At 33.1% G+C, this 25,448-nt stretch overlaps 1 non-coding gene and 1 pseudogene across 1 annotated transcript; both read right to left on the bottom strand.

Moving 5' to 3' along the window:
- Window positions 1-14,958: 14,958 nt before the first annotated feature.
- LOC122108704 lies at window positions 14,959-15,065 on the bottom strand. The gene has a single exon (XR_006147611.1). It is a non-coding gene; the product is annotated as a U6 spliceosomal RNA (small nuclear RNA).
- Window positions 15,066-15,420: 355 nt separating this feature from the next.
- Window positions 15,421-15,996, bottom strand: LOC122108680 (annotated as a pseudogene).
- Window positions 15,997-25,448: the final 9,452 nt, after the last annotated feature.

Genomic DNA, 25,448 nt, shown 5'->3' on the forward strand with positions numbered 1-25,448 from the left:
TTATATACTATCATTGAAATAAATAGCAGCAGGTCTAATCATGAATCACCAATGCAACACATATATTTTACTTTTTTATTTTAAGTTTATTGAAAGGGATCTTCTATGTTGAACACACAAGTTTTATTTCTGAAAATGATATTAATGCATGCCAGTCACTGGGTACATGTACTATGGATTTGTTACCAGGAAGCTAAATGAGAATATACATAAATAGAGATTATGTTAAAAATAATTGCTGTGATTTGAAAAGGTAAAAGAGTATCATTGGGTTCTGGTGGCTCACACTTGTATTCCTAGCTACTCAGGCAATAAACTTCATGTATTAGCTAAATTTCACTTATATAAAACTTGTGTTGTCATTATATTATAGCTAATTTGTTTTACTCATAAAAATCTCCCAGTTAATTTAGGTTCTATTGCCAACAATTTCAGATTTCATGTACATTTTTTTAAAGAATTTCTTAAAAAGAATTTTGTAAAACAAGAAAAAGTTCAGTTCTATCTGCATACTACAGATTATACATCTCAGACATATATTTACAAACCAAACCCATAACCTAATAATGGTTGATGTGTTTAATGTAAAGGGATCATGTAAATACAATTATTAACCTTTTGGTCATGCTCAATGTGTGCACATTTACTGTAATTATTCTAGTGTTATCTGGCTAGCACAGAAGCGAAATAAAGTGGAATATTAAAGTATTTCTAGTTGGAATATTTTTTTTAAACTTTCTTTTTCCTTGGTCGAATTTTACTTTCATCTCGAAGGTAGTTGAAAATTCATCTCCCCATTGATTTACTGTATGCATTATACTCTTTCATGTTCTTTCAAGTTTAGTGTTCTTCCTTGTTCTGCCAGTATAATGTGAACATTTTACATATGAATTCTTTCCCAAACATAAATCACTTGAAGTTCACAAAAAATTTTACTCATGAGATTATTGTACCTAATAAACTTTTACTATTCTTGCTAGAAAGAAAGATTATATAAATAATTCTTGCCAATGAGATGTGTTGCCACTCAAAGGTTGATGAATTTAATGTTGTTAGTTGTAATCCCTTTGTGCATCGCCTATAGCTATGAACATATGACCATTAAAGATAATGATGCTAAGGAGAATGAACTGCAAGACATGGACAGAAGAGGTTTTTCTTTGTTGTTGTTTTTAATGTACTATGTGATTTCTTTTTTGTGTGTGTTTGTTCTTCCTCCTGTGGTTTATCCCCCCATTGTCACTGTATTGATTTTGGTATCCTGGGTATTGTATATATGTTTATCTAAATTAGGGAAGGGACGGGGAAACAACAAAATAATGAGACAAATGACAAAGGGCAAACCAATACAACAGTGATACAAGACTATATGTTGGAAATGAACTGTACAAATGGAGGGAGAGGGAATTGGGGGAGAGGGAAAGTGGGAGAAAAATGAGGGTGTGGATAACAAGTTTGACCAGAAATTTACTGAGTACCTTATATATGTAACTGTAACCCCTCTGTACATCACCTTGATAGTAAAATTAAATTAAAAACAGAAAATAAAGGAAACTAGGAACACAAAAGATGATCAAGTTCTATTCTTAAAATATACTTAAGTATGTCTAAATGAACATATGATTCAAATCATTATACTGCATTAAAATTTGTACTTAAAATAGTCAAGGAAATTGTTTGAGTTTAGAGCATCTTTTGTTCCCCTAAATAATTAAGTATGGTTTAAAAAATGAGGTAAGCCAAGCTCAGAGAGACAAATGGTACATGTTCTCTCTGATATCAGGAAATTAAATCTAAAATAAACTGGGATATGATAAATTATACAGGGTTCGGTTCTAGATATACATGGTGAAACCAAAAGAGGATACACTTAAGAGAGAAACACAAAGGTTCAATGCCTATGTGCCTTTTCATAGTTATATAAAAATTATATACATATAAGTTACATATATATATAATTTACATATAATATATGTAATTTATATAGGTATATATTATATTACATATAATATATATGATTTATATATAAAATAGGTAATTTATATACATATGATTTTTATATATAAATGAACTCCAAGGTATGGAATATGGGATAGTGTAGTTAGGAGAAAATATTCTGTTGTGAGATACAATAGGATGAACAAAAGTTAGACATAATGCATTGTATATTTCAAATAGCTAGAAGAGCGGATTTTGAATGTATTTGCAATAGAGAAGAAATAGTAAAACTTTTAGATGATGGATATGCTAATTATCTTAATTTAATCATTATTCATATATGAGTGAGTTGAAACATCACATAGTATACTATAAAGCAAATACAATCATTTGTGGACACACACACACACACACACACACACACACACACACACATACACACACACACCACTCTCTGGAATATGGCTTTTCAATAAGTAGAAAGAGCCAAGTACAATTCTGATACTTGACAATCAGAGATGTGGTGTATTCTTACCATATATCTCTCACTATTAATTTAATATTGTTATTTCCTCCTGGTTTCTAGTCTGCAGTAATCTTATTTTCCTTCCTTTGGTCTAATTTCTAATTTAGTGCTCCATTAATTTCACTTATTTTCCTCAGCAATCATTCTGACATTCTTCTAATTCTTAAGAGGCAACTCTATCTAGAGTCATTCATCATTGAACACTGATTATTTTTATAGTTTATTTTTATTTTGCTTCAGTCTTGCTTTATATATAGTACAATTGTATTGACCTCTCAAGTAAAATTTGGTATACAATTCTGAGTTCTGTTCATGGAATAGAAACATGTGAACACCCTATAATCAGTATACAGAACGGTTTTATCATTCTTAAAATTTTCCTCATGCTGCCCTTTATATTAAAATCTCCTGCCTGTAGCTCCAACCCTTGGTAACTGCTGACCTGTTCTTCATCCCTCTAGGTTTGACTTTTCCAAAATGAAACTTTAATCAGAATGTCATCGTTCTTTATTCATGACAGAAATTACATTCACCCAATTATTCAAGACAGACATTTGAGACACATTCTGAACAATTCCTTCTTTGATTTTACATCTAATCAGTTATGTCTTTTTTAATATTTCTAAAATATCCTCCCCCTTTACAATGAAGTAGAAGAAGTAAAAACAAAATTACAGGTATTTCACATGTAATTAGCATGTCTTGGATATTAAGAGTCATTATTTTTCAGTTTTGTTTGTGATTTTTACTTAGAAGACCAACTTTACTTTTATGCCTGACAGAGATCTATGTTGGCGTTAGGAGAAAGAATGGCAAAGTTTTAACACAGAGAATTTCAAATGGAATCTGAAGCTTTCATTTGGCAAGAGGTATTTTAAAGAAATAATTTGACTAGGTGAAAATATTTTCTTGGATGAAAGATCCTCAGAACAAAGGATTGGTAAAATTGGATATTGAGATAAAGTCTGTTTATCTAGTCCTGCTTTTTTTAGAACCAACATAGATTTTCTTTTTTCTTACTTTTCATTCGATGCTGTCCTCTTAGTATTTATTACCCATTTCCTTTAGAAGCTTGGCATTTCATATCTATCATTTTTATTTTCCTTCTGATAATAAAAATAAGAAATAGTATAGTTGTATATCTTTAAAAATTACTTTGTTATATATTTAAATTTTATATATGTGCAAAATATACATTGCGAATAATTGAATCTATATACTGTCACAAGAATTGTTTAGGATTTGCTGTAGCATATATACATATATATGACACTGTGTAGGAAATATTTGTAATTAATGGACTGCTAATAACTAATGTAGTATAGTCAGGTAGTATGTTGCATCCTACACTGCTTCCTTCACTTGAGTTTACAGAGCACTATATAGTATAAATTTTATAATAATCAATTTGAATGCTTCCTGTCCTAAATTTTCATCTTTGCTAAGTATAATATTACATGAATCTTATCTTTGGATAAGGAATTTTACTAGAAAAAGGAATAAAGTAGCAAAAACTACAATAGGAAACAATTCATATATGTATGTCTACACATAAAATATAGGTATATTATATCCTACATATGTCATATATATGAAATTTAATTGATTAAATTCCTCCTGTTGGCCTTCATGTTTTACTAAATACTGAGACTGAATATAGCAAGTCAATGAATTACTATCCTTGGGGGAGGGGTGAAATTGTTCTTGTTATCAGATGAGGAATCAATAATGATGACTGGTGTACACTGATAAATAAAAATCCCCTTTTGGACAGTCAGGTGAAACAACAGAGAAAAGGGCATTTACATAGATCTAAGAGAGCTCATGAATCCTGCAATGATTAACAACCAGTCCAGGATAGCGCTTACCTATTTCTCAGAGCTCTGACTTCGTTGGTGAACAAATATATATGCTCTATCTTGCTTGACTTATAGGATTTTTCATCCTTAACCCACAGGCCATCCCTTCCATTGGTAAGTTGATACCTTCTGGAAAGTCATCTGTTCATGTTGTGTACACCCACTGAATAAAATATAGGTTCCTAGGTTCTCAGATGGCTTTCATTCTTTAGTATGAAATCAATTTACTCATTGAACTAAATGAATATAATTATTGTCTTAATGTTTTTCTTTCAGCATTTTTTGAATTAAAGTTTAAGGGTCATTCTGAGTGATGCAAAAACTTTGTAGTAGAGTAATAGGATACTGTGTTTCTTAGGTTGTCTAGTGAATATTTTCCATTAACTATTCTCTCCTCTCAAATATAGTAGACCAGAGAGAAACTAATCTTGGCAGACAATACACCTTATTGGTAATATTATAATTCGAATCCTGTTTGTGCTACCAGTTTATGTTATGTCACTATTGCATTTCCTACATCTCATTTTATTTTTCTTCATTGTTTGAGGGCATTATCATTTGAACTCTGGTCCTTCTACTTGGAAGGTATGTGCTCTACCACTTGAGTCAATCCTTCAGCATTTTGTACTTCAGTTAGTTTTTGAATATGATCTCCCATTTGTGCCCAGGCCTTAGATTGCAATCCTACTACTTATGCCTCATGGGTAGTTGAGGGAATGGGTAGAAACCACCACACTTGAGTTATTTGTAGAGTGGCTTATTTGTTAATTTTTTCCCCTGAGCTGACCCCAATAAACAACTTTCTATCTCTGCTCCTGGCAAGTAGCTGAAATTGCAGGTGTGAGGCACTGTGGTTGGCTCTTTATTTTTAGATAGTAGAATAGCGTTAGATAGGTTTATGATGGCAACATACAGTTAACAGGCTCATTTCATCAAATAAATGTGTACATTAGAGTCAAATGTTATAATAATAATATAATAATACATATAATATAATAATAATATAATAATAAACTTTTCTAATTTAAGTGTGGAAAAGAGAGTAGGAAACAATACTTGTACAGGAGACTTGTGAAGAATCATTTTGAAAACTTATTCCTATTAAACTGTATTGTATAATCTGAAGGGTAACCTGAACTTTGAACTACCCATGGGTCACATTCAGATATTTTTTTCTTAAACTATGTGTGTTGCAGAGAGTTGTGAATGAAAGGAAAATAAGTCCTTAAAGGACAGTTGACCCTTTAAGGTTCTCTTTTAGTTAAGTAGTAGATTTACATCAGCATTTACATAGGGATAAATGAGTCAAGAAATTCCAGCCTCAGCTGAGACTTCCTCCTACTGAGTATAATCCCAATTCTTTCAAGCAATCCATCTCTCTTGTAGAATTTGATAAAGATAATCAGGTAGAAAGTGAGGAGTTCAATGGTAGGTTAAATTTATGAGTACTTGCCTATACACATCTCTGTAACTTTCATCCCAGCTGTTGGTAACCTTTAACTTAACCATTTATATCAAGTAGTAAAACTTCTTATTTCAGGTCTGCTCATCAAACATGCGTGGGATGCCTATTCTGTCTGTGGCAGTCACTCTGCTAGGCAACAGAGCTACCTCGATAAATTCCAGATAACTTAAATACTTTGAGCAGGTGGTTTCAAATGCAGTTAACAGAAACTGCTGTTGATGAAGCAGAGAAGGATTAAAATTCAGTACCTGTTCTTATTTTCCCCTTTAAAAGTATTGTTTTAATAAAACAAAGTGAAAAAATTATCTGAGAAAAGGATAAGTAAATATGGTTATGTTCAAGTGATACAATTAAACTGTATGGTTTTTTAATCTTTGTGACTTTATTTTTGTGTTTGTTTTATAAAGTATTGTTTCCTTTCTCACATCTGTTACATTAGGAAAGAAATAAGAAATGAATGGGCCAGATAGGAAGAAAAGAGGAGAGACCAAGTGTACATATTAAAAGGTTAATGGGAAAGAAGATAGGAGATTAAGTTAGAATTGAGGGGAAGTATTAGTGTGGTACTGAGAATTAATTGACTAGGACTAACAAATGTTTAGCAAGAAAGTAAAAAAGAGTCACTGGAGCAACTGGAAAAAAATAAATGCAAGTACATATTTACGGAAGTTATGAAGAAGATATCTTTAATCATTTTTATTTTTACATCATTTTACCATGATGCTGAAATATTAGATTTAAACTTTTCATCTCAGATGTAGTGTCATTGTTACAAAGTAGAAATTATCAGTTTAGTCAAGGTTGAGAAAAATGAGGTTGACATTTTTTGTACAGTATCACACGCCATAGACTGTTGAAAAGTTTCAAATGCTTTATTTATAATAAACTATAAATAATTATTCTTGTGATATTTACACAGTATAATATCTAACTAAGAAAGAGCCCATGAAGAAAATATTCCTGTTTTTGAGCATTACTACATGTTTTCAATGTGCCTATTGATTTCTGTTGATCTCTAAAAAGAAAACTCAGTACTAGAATGATTTAGTATCATAAAAGCTAATTTCAAGTTCCATAGTCACAGACAGTGTCTTCTGTCTCCTAAAAGAATAAAACTGAGAATGATCTAAATATAACAAATGAAGCATAAAATAGACTTTCCATGAGGAATGTATATAAGTGGATTGTTTCTTGATTTCAATCCACAATTCAGGTTAAGAGAATGTACCTGACTTAAATGAATTGCACTGTACAAGGCATGAGGTAATGGTCCTTCTCATAGTTGAATATAAAAGGTGCCTGGCAGTTTCATCTGCATCAATGCATCTGTAGCATAATTCAGGGAATAAGATGCTCCAGTGAAAGGAGCTAATGCACTGGGATTCATAGGAATATATATATTTTTTAACAGCTTTAGCATCCTTCGTTTGGACTGCATGGTGTGATCCACAGCAGTCGTTGCCTAGGTTACAATTCTGTTGTCCAAAACCTTGCTTCAAATTTTGAGTTAGGTTCTTAAAATCTGTAGCATGGTCATGTTACAAACCTTTTGTTTTCAGTGTCCACATCTGCAAAGTGAATATAATAATATAATAATATGATGCTAACAACTTCAGAGGTCTATTATGAAAAACTATATATATTCTTAAACATTTTCTAATAATTTGAATATCCTTAGAGGTTCAATTAATGAATAAGATTTGTTTTCCTTAAATGATTTTAGATTTTATCCAAATATTCAATATCATCCAGTTAATTAATTATTCTAGATATGTAATGCTATTGAGAAGCACTCAGGTCATTTTGCTTTTAGTTTTTTTCCTACCTCACTGGAGAATTCTACTAACCATTTTAAAACAACACTAATATTACATAATCTCACCCTATTTCATTTTAGTATCGTCTTGATAGCAGGAAAAGAAAGTTTAGCAAATTGAATGCAATGTACATTAAATGAATTGTATACCACAACTAACGGGGCTTTACTCAAGATATTCACAGCTAATTCTTGTTTTTAGTCTTAATGAAAACAAATTCAGTCTTGTAAGATAGAGAAAGAAATGGGAATTTCATATGGAATAACAAAAGATCCTGAATAGCAAAAGAAATCCTTAGCAGGCAAAATAATGTTGAACAAATGATAATATCAAACTTCAAATTCTATTACAGATCCATAGTAAGGAAAACAGCTTGATGCTGGCACAAAAACATGCTGGCATGAAGACTTATAGACTAGGAGACCAAGAAATAAACCAACAGACCTATAGCAATTTAATATTTGATAAGAGAGCCAAAACCATAGGCTAGAAGAAAGACAACTTCTTCACTGATGTTGACAAAACTGGATATCCACATGCAGAAAACTGAAACTAGATCTTTACATATCACCTTACAAGCTTCAATTCAAAATGTATCAAAGATCTCAATGCACCACAAGAAACCATGAAACTATTACAGGAAAGGGTAGGAGAAACACTGGGGCTCCTGGGTACAAGTAGAACTTTATGAGTAAACATCCAGAAGCACAACAAATCAAAAAATGACTTGATAAATGGCACTGAATCAAACTAAACAGTTTCTGCACAGCAGAGGACATAGCCAACAGGCAAAAAAGCCTACAGAATTGGAGAAGATTTTTGCCATTAGACAATGGCCAAATATCCAGAGTATACTGAAAACTTAAAAAAATTAAACCCTCAAAAAGCCAAAAACCCAATTAATAAAGGGGCTACTGAGTTAAAGTGAGTCTTCTCAGAAATACATACATAAAAATGGCAAATATGCATATGAAGAAATGTTCAATATCTCTGGCCATAAAGAAAACTCAAATCAAAACAACATTGAAATTCTACTTTATTTTCTCAAGAAAATAAACTGCAACCAATCCTGGCAAGGAAACTGTCAGAAAAGAACTCTAATATACTCCTGGTGGAGTGTAAACTTGTTCAACCACTCTGGATAGCAGTGTGGTTTCTCAAAAATTTAAACATAGAACTAACCTATGATCCAGAAATTCCACTCATGGGCATTTACCAAAGAAATTACAAACCACAGTACACTAAAGCCAGCCCCAAAACTATGTTTATTGCAGCATTATTCATCATAGCCAAGACAAATGGGTCAACAATACAAACACACACACAATACACAACACAATTTTACTCATCCATTAGGAAGTTTGATATTGTACTATTTGTGAGGAAATGAAAAGAATTGGAAAACTTTTATTAAGTAATGTTTGTTAGATCCAGAGAGGCAAAGAATCTATATTTTTCCCTTAAATATGGAAACTAGATGTAGTTTGTAAACTTATAAGTAAACAAGTTGGGTGGTATGCAAATGTCTATAAATGTATTAATGGAAATATGGTAGATTCAAGGGAGATCTGAAACAGTGTAATGCCTTAGAAAACCAAAATGAAAGTTCAACAAAATAAAATACCAGATAGTGGATATTCTAATGGAATAGGGTGAGATCAAGAGAGTGGAGTATATTAATCAAGAGGATAAAAAAAGGTAATGCAGACAAGGATCCTACAAAATTAAGAAGAGTAAGGGAAGTGGTAGGTAGCTGAGAGATGGTTGAGAAGATTGAAGGGGTAAAATTGATCAAAATATATTGTATCCATAAATTGCTTAGTTAAATGCCAACCTCTTTGTACAACTAAAGATGATGATAGCAATGAAGTAACAAATAAAAAATAATAAAATAATGTTTGATTATTGAACATTGGCATTTGAAGTTACGGTCAACGAACTTCTCATATAGTACCAAAAAATTATCTGTGGTTATCGATCAGTAGGACTAACATATGGCATCCTATAAATAAAGCTAGAATTTGAGATAAGGTTAACACTTAAGCATTTATTTCTGCTTCACCACCTTAGTTTCACCTTTTTAAGTTTTTGCAGTAGAAAGGAAGTATTTATAGTCAGACATAGATGGCTCACTCCTGAAATCTTAGCTAGTCAGAAGGCTATGATTTAAGAACTACAGTTCAAAGCCAGCTCAGATAGGAAAGTGTATGGGATTCTTATTTCCAAGTAACCACAAAAAAATGGAGCTGTGGATCAAGTGGTAGAGTGCTAGCTTGGGGCAAAAAAAAAAAAAAAAAAACAAAACAAAACCAAGGACAATCCTCAAGTCCTAAGTTTAAGCCCCAGGACTGGCACACACAAAAAAATTATAAATTTTTGTTCTTTTCATGTAACTTATGACGTTTTAGCATTTGTTTGGTTCCCTCCTAGAATCTCATTTTGGAATTAGTCAATGATGGCTTTAGGAGTGATTTTCTAATCATTGAGCAGGCATTTATGTCTGCTTATCCTTTATTTCCTGTTTATGGTAGGATGAAGGGTAGAACTCTGAACATTTTCTGTCCAGAGAAAGACTGAATACCTCTAAGACTTTGTTTTTACCATTGATGGCCTTTGTATATCTAGAAAAATGTTAGCAGGTACATTCCTTGAAGTAAAGGCTATAGTTCTTATGATTCCCTTAGCACAGAGAGTAAAAAGGCTAGATGATCTCCTGTCTCTCTAAAGAAATGGGTAGCTATGTAATGTCAGGTGCATATATTACTGAACTGTTATAAAGTAGAGGAAATTACCCAGTCAGAATAGATATGTCTTTGCAGCATTGCATCCACATTCTAATAGCCACAGAGTTTATCTTAGTCGAAATAGAGCTCTAAGTTATTAATTGTTTTAATGATTCCATTGATTTCTGTTAATCTAGGTAATGTGCCTTACTAAACCTGGTAGTTTATTTTGCTTTTCAATTAACCTTTTACTTTTCTTATATCATTTTTTTTATTAAAAACAAAGGTTTTATCCACATTTTAATGATATGCCCATTTTAGTGTATTATGAATTATATTTGGCTATCTGAACAGCAATTTTCCTGCACACTTCAAGGTAATGGAAAACCATAATGACTGTATTTTTATTACAAGTGATCATTACTATGAAATACTTTAAAAAGTTCATTTGAATACATATATATAATTTTACAAATATATACATGAAAGAAATATAATGCTTTAATTTCTGCTTCAATTCTCCAACTTCAGCAATTGCTATTATTTTAATTTAAAGTTATTTTAATTTTCTCCAGTTAATAGCTGGAAAATGTTGTAAACATTTTGTAAATTTGTTGGAAGTAGCATATTCTAAAAGAAAAGATGCAATATGTGTAGGCTTCCTGTATTATTGACAATATATGAAACCTATTTTATTTAATATTCAAATACATTCTGCCTAATTAAGTTCTTAATTTACTTTTAAAGATGTGAACTTTTCTGTGCATTCACAAAGCATCAGCAAAACTATTATATATGACGCTGAAGTAGATTCTTGTTCATTTGCAGGGAATCACATTCACATATAACTTTGTGCCAATTAAAAACTGTTAATGACAAAACATTACAATTGATTAGTCTCTGTATGTTTACAGCTCACTTTAATTGCTGAAAAATGCCATTTGTCAGCTTCATGTTCTATTGACAAGGCCATTGATTTATCTGAATTTGGCTTTGTCTTGTCTCTCGTACATAAAACTCACATATGCAGTTCAAATGGGAAATGACTGTATTGATTTCCTTAACTTGAGCCCAAATGCTAAAGATTTTTGGATAAGCTTTCTCATTACTTAAGCCAAAATCAATAAGAAAGACCATCTTTTAATGAAAGAGCAGTTTGAGCAACGTACTTCAGAAATAGGGTCCTGTTCATTCTTTGCTTTACAAATCGATCTCCTAGGTTCCTTAAGTGAGGTCCAATTGGTTGACATTGTGGTTTGTCTTTGTGTGTAAACTTGGAGCTTTGGAAAGGAGAAGATGAGTTACAGAGACAGTGGAAAGAAACGTTCTCCCCAAGAAAGACAACTGCCCACTAGCCCGTGTAAAATCCAGTGTTGAAATAAAAATATAACAACAGATTATTATATCTTTTTAAATTCACACTGATATATTTTACGATTTCACAGTATGTTTTATTTCTTCACTGGCTCATTTTATAATAACTCAGACATATTTTAGAGTTATAGCTCTTATGTGAATTCATACTGTTTATCTCAATATTCACTTTCAATGTAAAACATCTTTCTGCTTATTACTACAGTTTATATATATTGCAAAATAATTTAGGAATGGATAATGCCATTTGAAAAATGACATTTGTCTAAACATTTGTGTTCTTTTTTTCAAAATTTTTAGTGTCAAATGTTTCATCTTTGGGAAAGAATAACACAAGAACTGAGCAACAGCAAAAAAAAAATGCCTATCTTGAGGAATAGCAGAATGAACTAAACATATAAAACAAATTTTATAGGCAGGCCAGATGTCAGGTGCTGTACTATGATATCATTAACTCCCATGAACTACATAAATTAAGCTGATTATGCCTTCACTTAATTAACTGAGAATGACCTATTGATGCACAGCTGAGTGAGCTAGAGACCACTTGCAGCACTGTACTTAATTTATTGGTTTTCTCTCTCCTGTATTGTTGGGAGGAAAAAAAATTTTAACCTTTGTCTTTTTGGTATGCTTTTATGTCAATATATTTATATCAATATTTATATATTTATGTCAATATATTTATATTTAAAAGTACATTCTGAGTAATTTATTATTTTTTGAAATAAGTAATTAAGAAAAGGTGTAATAATCCAAATAAATTATAACCACTATTTTTTTTAAAGTTAAAAACAATGAAAATATGGGCAAATTATGTTTAATAGTACTTTCCTTCTCGATTCCCATACACTAGCTTAATCTATGCAAGGACAAATAAATCAAATCAAGTACAATTAATTTTAGTAATCTGCATCAGAGTTTCTGTAGTTTCATACAATCAGTTCAAATTTATTTTGCAAGTTGAGGTGTCTGCATATTTTTTATTAATATGTTTTTTATTGTGAAAATACTGTACAGAGGGGTTACAATTACATGAGAAGGTAATGAGTACATTTCTTTGTGTGTGTGTGTGTGTGTGTGTCCAGTCATGGGGCCTGAACTCTGGGCCTGGGAACTGTCCCTCAGCTCTTCAGCTCAAGGCTGACGCTCTACCACTTGAGCCACAGCACCACTTCCGGCTTTTTTCTTTTTGCTTATGTGGTGTTGAGGAATCGAACCCAGGGTCTCATGCATGCAAGGCAAGCGCTCTACCACAGAGCCACCTTCCCAGTCCCAATGAGTACATTTCTTATCAAGCATTATTTCCTCCTCCTTTGTTTTTGTTTCTCCTTACCATCCCTGACCTCCCATTCCCCCTCCCCAAAGTTCCTTTTTCGACATAGCATCTTGTATATTTCATTGTTGTAATAGGTCCACCTGTCTCTCTATTTAAACAATTGGTTTTTCCCCTTGCCCTCCCAAAATTATACCAACATCAAATATAGTGAAAACAGGGGTTATACTGAGAGGGAGGGACATACAAAGAAACAAAAAAAATCACCATATAGATATGTTAGAAACAATAGCAAGAAAGAAAAAAGACGTGAGTCCTTATCTTGGGGTTCATTTCGCTTAACATCAACTTATCTGACCGTTTCTGCTTGTCTCAGACATATATTAGTTATTGAAAATAAGGGAAACCATGGGACCTATGTTTCTTTGGGCCAGGATCACTTCACTTAATATAATTTTTTCCAATTCTTTCCATTTCCTAACAAATGGGGCAATGCCATTCTTTTTGATGCAGGCATAGAATTCCATTGTGTATATATACCACATTTTCTTGATCCATTCATCTACTGAGGAACATCTAGGTTGGTTCCATATCTTAGTTATGGTAAATAATGCTGTGATAAACATAGTTGTGCTGGTAGCTTTAATATGGTTTTGTTTGTGATCATTTGGGTAAATGCCCAAAGGAGGGATTGCTGGGTAACAGGGGCACTCTATGTGGAGTCTTTTGAGGAACCTCCATATTACTTTCCAAAGTGGTTGGACAAGTTTATACTCTCACCAACAATGCAGTAGGGTTTCCTTCTGGCCATGTCCCCTCCAGCATCTGTTGGTAATACAGGTCTTGGTTTTAGTCATTCTAACTGGAGTGAGGTGGTATCTCAGTGTTGTGTTGAGTTGCCTTTCTTTTATGGCTAGGGAAGTTGAGCATTTCTTCATGTGTCTATTGGTCATCCTTCTTTCCTCTTCAGAGAAGTTTCTCTGTAAGTTTTTAGCCCACTTATTTATCGGGCAGTTGTTTCTTTGAGGATTTGTTGTTGGCGATTTTAATTTTTTGAGTTCCAGGTATATTTTAGATATGAGACCCTTGTCCGTTGTATAGCTAGTGAACATCTTCTCCCAGTCCGTGGGCTTTCTATTGATCTTACTGGCTATGTCCTTTGCCATGCAGAAGCTCTGCAGCTTCACGCAACCCCATTTGTCCAACTTTTCTTTGATTTGTTGTATTTCTGGGTGACTATTAAGAAATTTTCAGCTTGTGTCAAGGAGCCCTATGCTTTCTCCTATTTCTTCCTGTAATGTTTTCAGGGTGTCTGCTTTTATTTTGAGGTCTTTGATACATTTGGAGTTGATTCTGGTGCAGGGTGATATATAAGGATCTAGTTTTAGTTTTCTACAAATGATTAACCAATTTTGCCAGCACCATTTACTGAAGAGGCTGTCTTTCTTTCATTTTATTTTTGTAGCTCCTTTATTGAAGATTAAATGGCTATCAGTCTGTGGGTTCATTTCTGGGTCTTCAGTTCTATTCCATTGGTCCTCAGGTATGGTTTTGTGCCAGTACCAAGATGTTTTGATTACTATGGCTTTGTAGTAGAGTTTGAAATTTGGTATTGATATTCCTCCAGCAGTGTTCTTTCTGTTGAGGATCGTTTTTGCTATTCGGGGTCTTTTATTGTTGCATATGATTTTTTGTATTACCTCTTCTATTTCCTTGAAGAATTGGTTGGAATTTTGATAGGTATTTCATTGAATTTGTAGATAACCTTGGGACGTATTGCCATTTTCACGATGTTGATCCTTCCAATCCAGGTGCATGGGAGGTTTTTCCACTTTCTAAGTTCTGTTTTGATTTCATTTTTCAGTTTTTTAAAGTTTTCATCATAGAGGTCCTTCACTTATTTGGTTAGGTGAATTTCTAGGTATTTTTTTTTGTGGGGCTATTACAAAAGGAATTGCTTTCCTGATTTCATCTGCACTCAAAAATATGGAACGCTTCATGAATTTGGGTGTCATCCTTCCACAGGGGTCATGCTACTCTTCTCTGTATCGTTCCAATTTTAGTGTATGTGTTGCCAAAGCAGACACTATTATTTTGTTATTCTTACAAACTGCTTATGTGGGTGTGAGTAGCTTTTATCATTATTCTATCTAACATAGATTGTATATGATAGAAAACACAGATTAATTCTTTTTAGAACACATGTGAGACATATGCTTTTATATAATTATTTATAATGATTCATAAAAGATATTATATCCTCAAAAAGAGTATTATTTTAATTAAACTTTGGAAATTATTGGTTAAAAAATTGTTGGTAAGTTTTATTTTTGTGAAGAAAGTTCTTATGTTAACATTTACATTTTAAAATATTCACCTAAAAACATATTTACAAGTGTGTTCTTTTTTTTTTTATTTATTTGCGTTTATTTTATGCTAAATTTATTCCCGGACCATAAGTTTTTGTTTCTTCAGTTTCTTCTGGGATATCTTGTTCTTCTGTGCAACCTCCTCCTCTGGTTTAGGAAAAATTTGCTCTTTCTCAGTAAGGATCATCTCAATGTGGCAGGGGGAGCTCATGTAAGGGTTAATCCTACCATGGGCTCTGTAAGTTTGGAGGCGCATCTTAGGTGCTTTGTTCACCTGGATGTGTTCAATGACCAGGGAGTCTACATCTAAACCCTTCAGTTCTGCATAACTCTCTGCATTCTTAAGCACGTGCAGCAGAAATTCAGCACTCTTTTTGGGCCACCGACCCTGTGTCTGGCCCCACTGTTTGGCCTGGGCACACCTGCCAACTCCACCATTGTAACGCCTGAATGGCACACATTGCTTCTTTCAAGTGGATACTTGGTCGCTTTTCGGATATGCATACCCTTGATGGCCTGGGCTGTTTCTCTGGTGTTCTTAAAGTGTACACGAAGATTGGAACCTCTTGACTTGCATGAGTTTGTGGGGTTTTCTGGGTCTAGAGAGTAGCGAACCATTTTCACAGGTCACCGCAGGGCAGTGCGCAAAGGGGGTCGGTTCACAACCCCCCCCCCCCCTCCAGGCGCTCTACTCCAGCCTCCGCCGGCCAACCCAATTCCCGTCTATCATGCTCTGGTGCAGCCCGGTGGGCCAGCCGGACCTGGTGGGCCAGCCGGACCTGGTGCGCCACGTAATGCGTTCCACCATAGAAAACAGGAATCGTAGTCATGGGGATTCAGTTGCTAGACACCTCAATGTTGGCGACCCCGAGGCCAGGATGGCGAGGTCGACAACCGAGAAACACTCACCTCTTACAAGTGTGTTCTTAAAGAAGAAAATTATGATATTATTGCTACTTTCAAGTTCTTACTTGAATATGTAAGAATATTTTTGGACAAATTATCCTTCAATTTTGACCTTTTATGTCTACATATAAAAATGACTGTTATGTGATGACTATACAACCCTGTACTTTATAGCTTTTATAATCCACTAATACAAAGATGACCACTGACCAGGTGCCCACATCTTATACCTGTAATCTTACTCAGGAGGCTGAAGAAGGAAGGTCTTTGAGATTCTTATCACCGGTTAACCACCTAAAAGCTAGTTGTGGAGGTATGGTTTAAGTAATAGAGCACTAGCCTTGAGCAAGATACCTCAGGGACAGTGCCCATGTCCTAAATTCAAGCCCTGGGATGGAAAAAAAAGTACAAAAAGACAGCCATTGACCATTCTTTTTCTTCGGATTAGCACTTCATCAGATATAGGCAGTCTGCTTTTAGGTGTTATAATTATATACACTTATATATTGTTGATAGTTCATTCTAATAGAAAACTAACCAAACTATATGATGTAAAACTTCTCAACAAAATTTTGGCCAATCGACTTCAACAATTCATCCAAAAAATTATACACCACGATCAAACAGGATTCATTTCAGGGATAAAAAGCTGGTTCAATATACACAAATCAATTAATATAATTCATCCCATCAACAGGAGCAAGGATAAGAACCACATGGTTATCTCAATAGATGCAGAAAAAGCATTTGACAAGATCCAACACCCCTTTATGATGAAGGCTCTGGAAAAACTAGGAATCCATGAAACATTCCTCAATACAATAAAGGCTGTATATGACAAACCTACAGCTAGCATTATACTTAATGGTGAAAAACTAAAGCCATTTCCTCTTAACTCAGGAATGAGACAAGGATGTCCACTCTCTCCACTTCTCTTCAATCTAGTATTAGAATACTTAGCTACAGGAATAAGACAAGATGCAAACATAAAGGGGATCCAAATAGGGAAAGAAGAAGTAAAACTCTTCCTCTGCAGATGACATGATCTTGTATTTAAAGAATCCCATAGACTCCACTCCCAAATTACTCAAGCTGATTGCAACAATGAGATGTACAAGTCCTTATGTCGAAAACAAACTTCACCTCAGATAAGGTGATGTTAGGGAAATGAACCCTAAGATATGTATTTAAATGTTTGTTTTTCTTTCATGCGATTGTTTCTAATTCATTTATAAGATTATTTCTTTGTTGCTTTGTATGTCCCTCCCCCACAGTATAACCCCTGCTTTCACTGTATTTGATGTCGGTATAATTTGTGGAGGGGAAGGGGAAAAACAAATCGTTTAAATAGGGATACAGGTGGACCCATTGCAACAATGAGATGTACAAGTCGTTATGTCGAAAACGAACTTTACAACTTTTGTGGGGGGGGGGGGGCGAGAGGAGGATGGGAAGGGATGGGAAGGGAAAACAAAGTAGGAGGCTACAATGCTCAATAAGAAATGTACTCATTATCTTGCCCATGTAATTGTAACCCCTCTGTACAGTATTTTCACAAGAAAAAAAAGAAAACTAACCAAACTATAAAGGTAGTATGTTAGCTTATTTGGTACATTGCTTATCATTCTCTTTCCAGGGTTTCATGTAAAAACATAGTTAAGGGTGTCACTTTGACTCAGGGCTCGCTTGAGACATCTGCCACCTCTCCTATCTATTTGATATAAATATTATTTTTGTGGAAGTTAAGAAGAGATACATATTTCCATCAATCTTATGTTTTAATTATAGATAATTTTTCCTACAAGGTTCACACTGTAGTGTGTTGATAATTCATGCTAAAACTTTAAACAGAATTTAACTACTAGTAGAAAAGTTGGTGGACATGTGATAATTTAACATTCTAATGAGATGTGATTATAAATAATAATTTATAAATAAAGTGATAAATAAATAAATAAATAAAATGGGTAGTTGTAGTAATATGTGTCTCTGCATACAATTTTGTAGTCATATTCAAAGAAGAGTGTTGTTTTCATACATTTTATTTTTTCAAACATTCTCATTGACAATTTGACCAGACCACTTAAACTCCCAGCCACACACTCCAGAATTTTTTATGGTGTTACAGAACTTGTGAATTTGGCACTACACAAAAGACGGGGGAATGTTCCTTGGGAATATAAGACAAATACTGTATCATGAGGTATGTATTTGTAAATTAGTAAAAGACAAAATGCTTTGGGAGAACTGTATTATAAGTTCCTTTTTAGTTTTGTTATGTAAGAAGTTTTTATCAAACACCAAAGAGGTTGTACATGGGCCTGTAGGAGTGTGTGTGTGTGTGTGTGAGTGTGTATTTTATACAACGTAAATTGAATAAAAGCCAAAGAATAGATGAGAGACAGGAGTGAATGCTGAGAGGAACTAGAAGGCAATAAAGGAAAGAATCATTTGATTCTCTAACATTTAGTCAGTCAGATGGAGAACCAGAAAAGTAACTAAACAGACAATGAGAACAGAGGAAATGTAGGAGAGTAGGAGGTCTCAGAATCTAAGGAAAGAAAATGTTTCTAGGAGAAAACACTGATCACTGTTCACAGTTGTAAGGTAAAGATAAAAAATTAGCCATTCAATTTAGTTATATAAAAGGCTTTTGAAATCTCAGCAAACACACACACACACAAAACTTTTAGTGCATTAATGGATATTTGTTTATCCTAATGGTAATGATTACCATAAGAAAAAATGGTATTAGATAAATAAATCGTATAAACTTAAGATCTTTGATTTTTTTTCCAAAATATATCCAAAATGTCTAACAAATACATTAATGTTTGTTTGGACTTGATTGAGACTGCAGCCTAGGCTTTTCGTAATTTTGCTTACTTTAAAAGATAATATTTTTGTTGCCTGTTTTCCTACAATAATTATTTAGAATATATTAAAGTGATTTTTGTAGTAGTTACTTTTAAACAGAGAGGCATCTTGTTACTATAATGACCTACAATGGCAGCTATAATTTAATGTTAAGATTAACTCAAAAGAGTTTATAATGTCTCCCATATGACATTTTACTGACTATTTATCGTCTATGTAACCTGAAGGATTTTTTTCCAACTTTTTGTAAAACTTGTGTTTTCTCCACTTTTAAAAATGAGTTCTTATGCAGAGTTATGTTTTTATACAAGATGTTCCATAGATGAGTCAGAGTGAATATTTCTGAGTGTGAAAATTTTTCATGTTATCTATCAAATTGAAAAAAAAGGTATTTCCCCATAATTTAAAGCTATACATTTAGCCATTTGGGATTCAATATATTAAAGTTGCAGTGTATAAAGGGACTTTAAGAGTCATTTAATAAAATCTTAATTTTACAAACCAACAAAATGAGGTTAGACATAAAAGAGGTCTCTTGCAGCTATAGTGAGGCATAAATGTATTGATCAATATAATGTGATATTAGGTGTATGCTGGCAGAGCATATAATTTTTAAAGAAGTACAGCATATAATACATTGTTTTAAATGTCATAGTCTTTAAGGAAAAGGCAAAGAAATGTTCATTTGAGAAAATGTTTTGTATAATTATTGAAATTTGGGCAAACATGTACTTTTATGGCTTTTCATCTTACAAAATTCTTCTCAAAGCTCACAGAAACAGTGTTGAGATTTTTCTTTTATTAAAATGTGAAAGCATATTAATTGTACAAACTTTGGCATGATTTTCATCATGACATTCTCTACATGCATATAGTATACTTTGATGGTATTCATTACCATTATCCCTCTTTCTTCTCCCCATCATTTCTTCTTTCCCTTCACATTCCCAGTGTTTTATTTTGGATATTCTCACTGTATTAGCTTGAGAGAAAAAAAATCTAACATTTACTAAGAAAGCTGAACATGTAAACTTTCTACTTCATTTAACATAATGTAAGTAGTAAGCTTTTTAGAGGCTTCTAAGGTTCTTGATATATTTTTTCTCTTTACATTATAACCTACATTAGATGTGTCTCTTCAGCTTAACATCCTTTTTCCTATGGAGTATGGGCATCTTCCCACGTGAACAAGCAAGGAACTTAGCAAAAAGAATAATTGGTACCGTTCTCTCTCTCTCTCTCTCTCTCTCTCTCTCTCTCTCTCTCTCTCTCTCTCCCTTTTTCTCTCTCTCCCTCTTTCTCTCTTTCTCTCTCTCCCTTTTTATCCCCCCCCCTCTCTCTCCCACACACACACAAACACTAAGTTGAAACAGAGTAGAGCTTTCATCATCAATTGATCCTTAGAAGCTTGATATTTCAGCCCCAAGGCTTATATCAAAGTTGTTTCCTTCAATGTGGAAACTTCAAGCTTCCATTTCACCAGTCTGCAAACCCTGAGCATCAAAGCAGAACTGTCCTATGATCTACAGCTAAGCACTTATTTCTTGAAGTGATGCTTAGTGCTCTGATTCAGCATCAAGATCTAAGGTTGCTGTTATGACAAGATGAATTAGGGAACCACACCATGACACAGTTTGGCCTCCACTGAGGTCTTCTTGAGCAGGAGCACTTGCCTCCAATTTCTCTTTGACACCTCAATGTTTCCTTGTGGTGGCTGCTGCTCAGGATTCTCACTTGAGTAAAACATACAATGCTGTTCCTGAGAGACTGATATGTGTAGAACCCGATTGCTTCAGAATAGACTTGTTAGGAGATCATATAAACCAAAGACTTTCAGGAACTGCATATTATCTTCTTTTTGTTTTATTTTAAGTGAGAACCCATGTTTTTTGATACTATTTGGCAAGTGAAACCTTAATTTTCTTACTAAAAATGGACGTTTCTCATCTCAATTTTAGTTTTATATTCTTACCTCACTCTAGAGAAATTGTGATTTTTTTTCAATGATCATGATCATCATCATGGCCCTAAGTATCATCCTTATTTTACCCACTTGAGGTCTAAGCAAAGGCAAATAATATATAATTTATTTACAAATAATATATAGTTTATTTATATAATATTGCCTACATATCATTATGCCTTCAACCTTTATTCAACTACTTTATTTTTTCTTTCATGGGGCCTGACCCTCAGCTCTTCAGCTCAAGGCTAGTGCTCTAACACTTGAACTATAGTGCTACTTCCAGCTTTTTCTGCTTGTATGGTTCTAGGAATTGAACCCAAGGTCTCATGCATGCAAGGCAAGCACTCTACCACTGAGCCACCTTCCCAGCCCTATTCAACTTCTTTTATGCATGATGTACATCATATATATATATATATATATGTATATATATATATGTATATATACAGATATATATGTATTATTGATGGGCTTCATTCTATTTTGCTCCAAATATTTTATTTTGTATTACTGTTGATCAAATCTAAGGATTCACAAATGTTAGGCATGGACTCTGTCACTGGGTCGCATCCCAGTCCTTTCCCATCACAGTATTTGAGCAAACAGTAGAAGCTGAAGGCCATTTTCATTTTCATTTTTTCTTTCCTAACAAACATGCTTTATTTTGAGTGATACCCTCTGTATAACCACAGAGAATTAATATCTTTGCTCTTTAGGGACACAGAAAACAGCATGAACTAACAGGCCTTGCTCGTCCCTAGCTTGTTATCATTATAACTTGTTGTTTTGTCCTATACTTCTACATATTTCTCTACTTTAAAATGAGCATTGAAACAAATAGGCTTACCAGTTTCTTGAGTCTAATTTCTTTACCAAACCTCCTATGTCTCAGAAAAGTTACATTAAATATGTTTTCTTCTTATTAATATTTCAATATAGGAGCCATGAATACGATGATTGATAGGTGAGGAAAAGAAATCTTTCAATTTACAGGGTTCACCTACCAGTATGGGATGCATAATAAACTGTCAAAAGACCACTTAATTCTTCTGCCACGTCTTATTTAAAAATAGAAATGGAAATGTGAGAATGTTAGATTTTGGACTTAAAGTTAGCAACTAATACAAGGGTCAAAAGTCTATTCCTACTTTTCAAATCAGTCTTCAGTCATGTCAAATATCCTGCTGAATGTCTTTAACCCATTTCTTTTTTCTCTTTCAGTCATCAATTATGTAGATTTCCAACATCTCCTTCTTGTGCTTTAACACTGTCTTGCCATTGGCATTAGCTATTTATTCTCTTGCTGATAGAATGGCATGAAAAGATGCAAAGTATGAATGCAAATGTTTGGCTGTTACTCCTCCAATTAGAATCTTTCTGTATTGCTTATTGAATCTCTTTCTAAACATCCCTGTCAGAAGGAGGTAAAGACAAGCAGAATTACTTTAGATACTTGTCTCCATTCACACCTAACATTTCTAGTATGTGTATTATTTACCTTAGGCTCAACTAAAGATACACTTGAAGAAAACATATAAATATATAGATATATAGTGAAAAAAATATATAGTGAAAATACCGTACAGAGGGTTACAATTACATGAGCAAGGTAATGAGTACATTTCTTATCAAGCATTGTTGCCTCCTCTTTTGTTTCCCCTTACTATCCCTTCCTCCCTGGGCCCGACATAAGGTCTTGTACATCTCATTGTTGCAATGGGTCCACCTGTATCCCTATTTAAACAATTGTTTTTTTTATTCCCCTCCAAAAGTATAACAACATCAAATACAGTGAAAACAGGGGTTGTACCATGGGGGGAGGGACATACAAAGAAACAAAGAAATCATCTTATAAATATGTTAGAAACAATTACAAGAAAGAAAAAAAAACATTTGAATCCTTATCTTGGGGTTTATTTCACCTTACATCAACTTATCTGACCATTTCTGCTTGTCTCAGACATATACTAGTTATTATTTAACAACATCATAATAAGCCCAAATATCATAGTTTTATAACAAAAGATTGTATTTCATGTCCATAGGTCTTTGGACTGGTGAAATACTCTTGAAGTAAATACTCTACATTATATCATGTTTTAAAATGACTTCCTGTATTCTTCACTTTTTGAATATTGTTTCATTATTCTACAGTTCTTGGGTTATCTTCTAATTTTATGTGAAATTGTTTACCATTTCTAATGTTTGTATCTCAAACCAATACTTCCTGAGATGCCTGGATTCTAGCTGTCAGAGTGTATAACATAGTCAAAAAATATCTGAAACCAACTATTTTAGGCAATAAATATGAGTTAAAGATGAGTATTGTTGCAAAGATAAATTGAAACCATTTATGTCAATGACAGTATTGTTTTGGAACAGCTCATCTCCAATTCCTTTTCTGGGTCTTGATTTTGAAATAATTTCTGAAACACGTACAGTAGCAAGCTAATTTTCCATTCCTATTTATATAATTATCATCATACTTATCTTCCATCAATTTGCAATAAAAAGCTCAGAATATTTCTATTCAATTATTAATTTTACATTAAATTCTGAAAGAATTATTGGGAAGGTTGATGATTCTTGGACTCATTTTTATAAACATTAACTAAGAGTAGAAAAAAACCAGGTATCTTTTAATACTTTGAACACTTACAATAAATAGGGAAGTAATTTGAACATGTAGCATAAAGAAGGAAATTTATTTTAAGAATACATAATGATGTGTTTAAACTAGACAATTGAATATAAATAAGACTGAAGAGTCTGCTTCCCAAATGAAAGTAGATTTCTTTGGCTATATTTTGAGTGATTTAAGATGGTGTGAAATCAAAACTAAAAAGTGAATGAAATACTCAAATCAATTATGCCAGTTTGACCAATTACTTGTGAATTGATGTCAAAGTACCATACTTTGGCTGAAGTTTGATTGCTAGTTTAATAAAGATTGAATAGGTAATACATTTTCTTTAGCTAACTTCTACAGTTCATACATAAATTCATTTATTTTAATTATACAATAGCTTAGAAATTTGATTAAATGCTATTGATTTTTAAACCAAATTGTAATGAAAAATACCTAACACAATGTGAAGTACATGAATTTCTCTCACCTTACCACATCCAAATATTATGGCGAAACAAAGCAAACCCATATGATAGTGTGTATCTAAAATGTGTTATGTATTCAGGAAAATAATCCTTTTTATTTATTAAACATAATTGAATCTGTCCAGTATTCAACAAAGATGTGTAAAAACAAAAATTAATGTATTGTATTAGTATTAATATTTGTTATGCAACACAAATAGCAAAGTGTAACATGGAGATCTGTTTTACATAAAATTATTTGATTTTTCCCATTATTTTTGAATATTTTAACTAGCTTTAGGGAAAAGTATATACTTTACTATTTTAAAGGCAATAAGATAATGACCTTTAAACAGTTTATTATTATCTGATATATATATATATATATATCTTATCTAATTATCCTGAAATGCTGCAAGATTATTATCCTATTTTAAAGATGAAGTCTATTATAGCCATAAACATTGACTTGCTGTCAAAATATATTCTTAATACAGAAAAGCCCAAGACATGAATTCAAGTTTTCTACCTTTAGTAGTTATGGTAATTTTATTCTACTACACTAGATCTAATTTCTAAATAGAATTACTTAGGAATTACTCATATTACAGTGGTATAAAGTTTCAGGACAAATATTTGAAACTTAGAATGAACATCAATAGCACAATTAGATCCACAAATCTGGATGAAGTTTGTGCTTTCCAAACTATACTACTCTTTAATCAAAACAAGAATAGTGACAATTAACTCCCTCCCCCATTGTAAACCTCTGAAGGTCATGGATTGTAGGGCTGGGACTTTTTCCTCCAATTTGTAGCATATTGCATTTTATTTTGATGCCCCTCCACACACATAGTCTGTATTTATGGATTCAGAAATCAAAGTAAATATTTTATGTAAGCAGCTTTCAAAATACTACTAGTATCGATCCCCTAACAAAATTTTGCTCCCTATTGCACAAATGTGGACATGCTTGTCTAGAGGGCATAGTTTCCAATGACAATGTGCTTCCTCAATGAGATGCATAATGCATAATTTTAAACATGAAGTTGACACTCTTATCTCTGGCTACTTTGGTTTAGGGATACCAGTAAAATATAAGACAAAATAATTTTCATGAGTGACTGTATCCAATTGTGTGCTTTAAGAGGAAAATGGTGGCTCTGCTATCTAATGTGTGTGAAAAGAAGACTACATCTGGAATGTATAAGATCTCTTGGGACTTGGCTTAGTACTCCCATAATATGTGATTCAAGTCA

Source organism: Dipodomys spectabilis, unplaced genomic scaffold, assembly GCF_019054845.1.
Source record: "Dipodomys spectabilis isolate Male_0828 unplaced genomic scaffold, ASM1905484v1 ptg000063l, whole genome shotgun sequence".
Lineage (NCBI taxonomy): Eukaryota > Metazoa > Chordata > Mammalia > Rodentia > Heteromyidae > Dipodomys > Dipodomys spectabilis.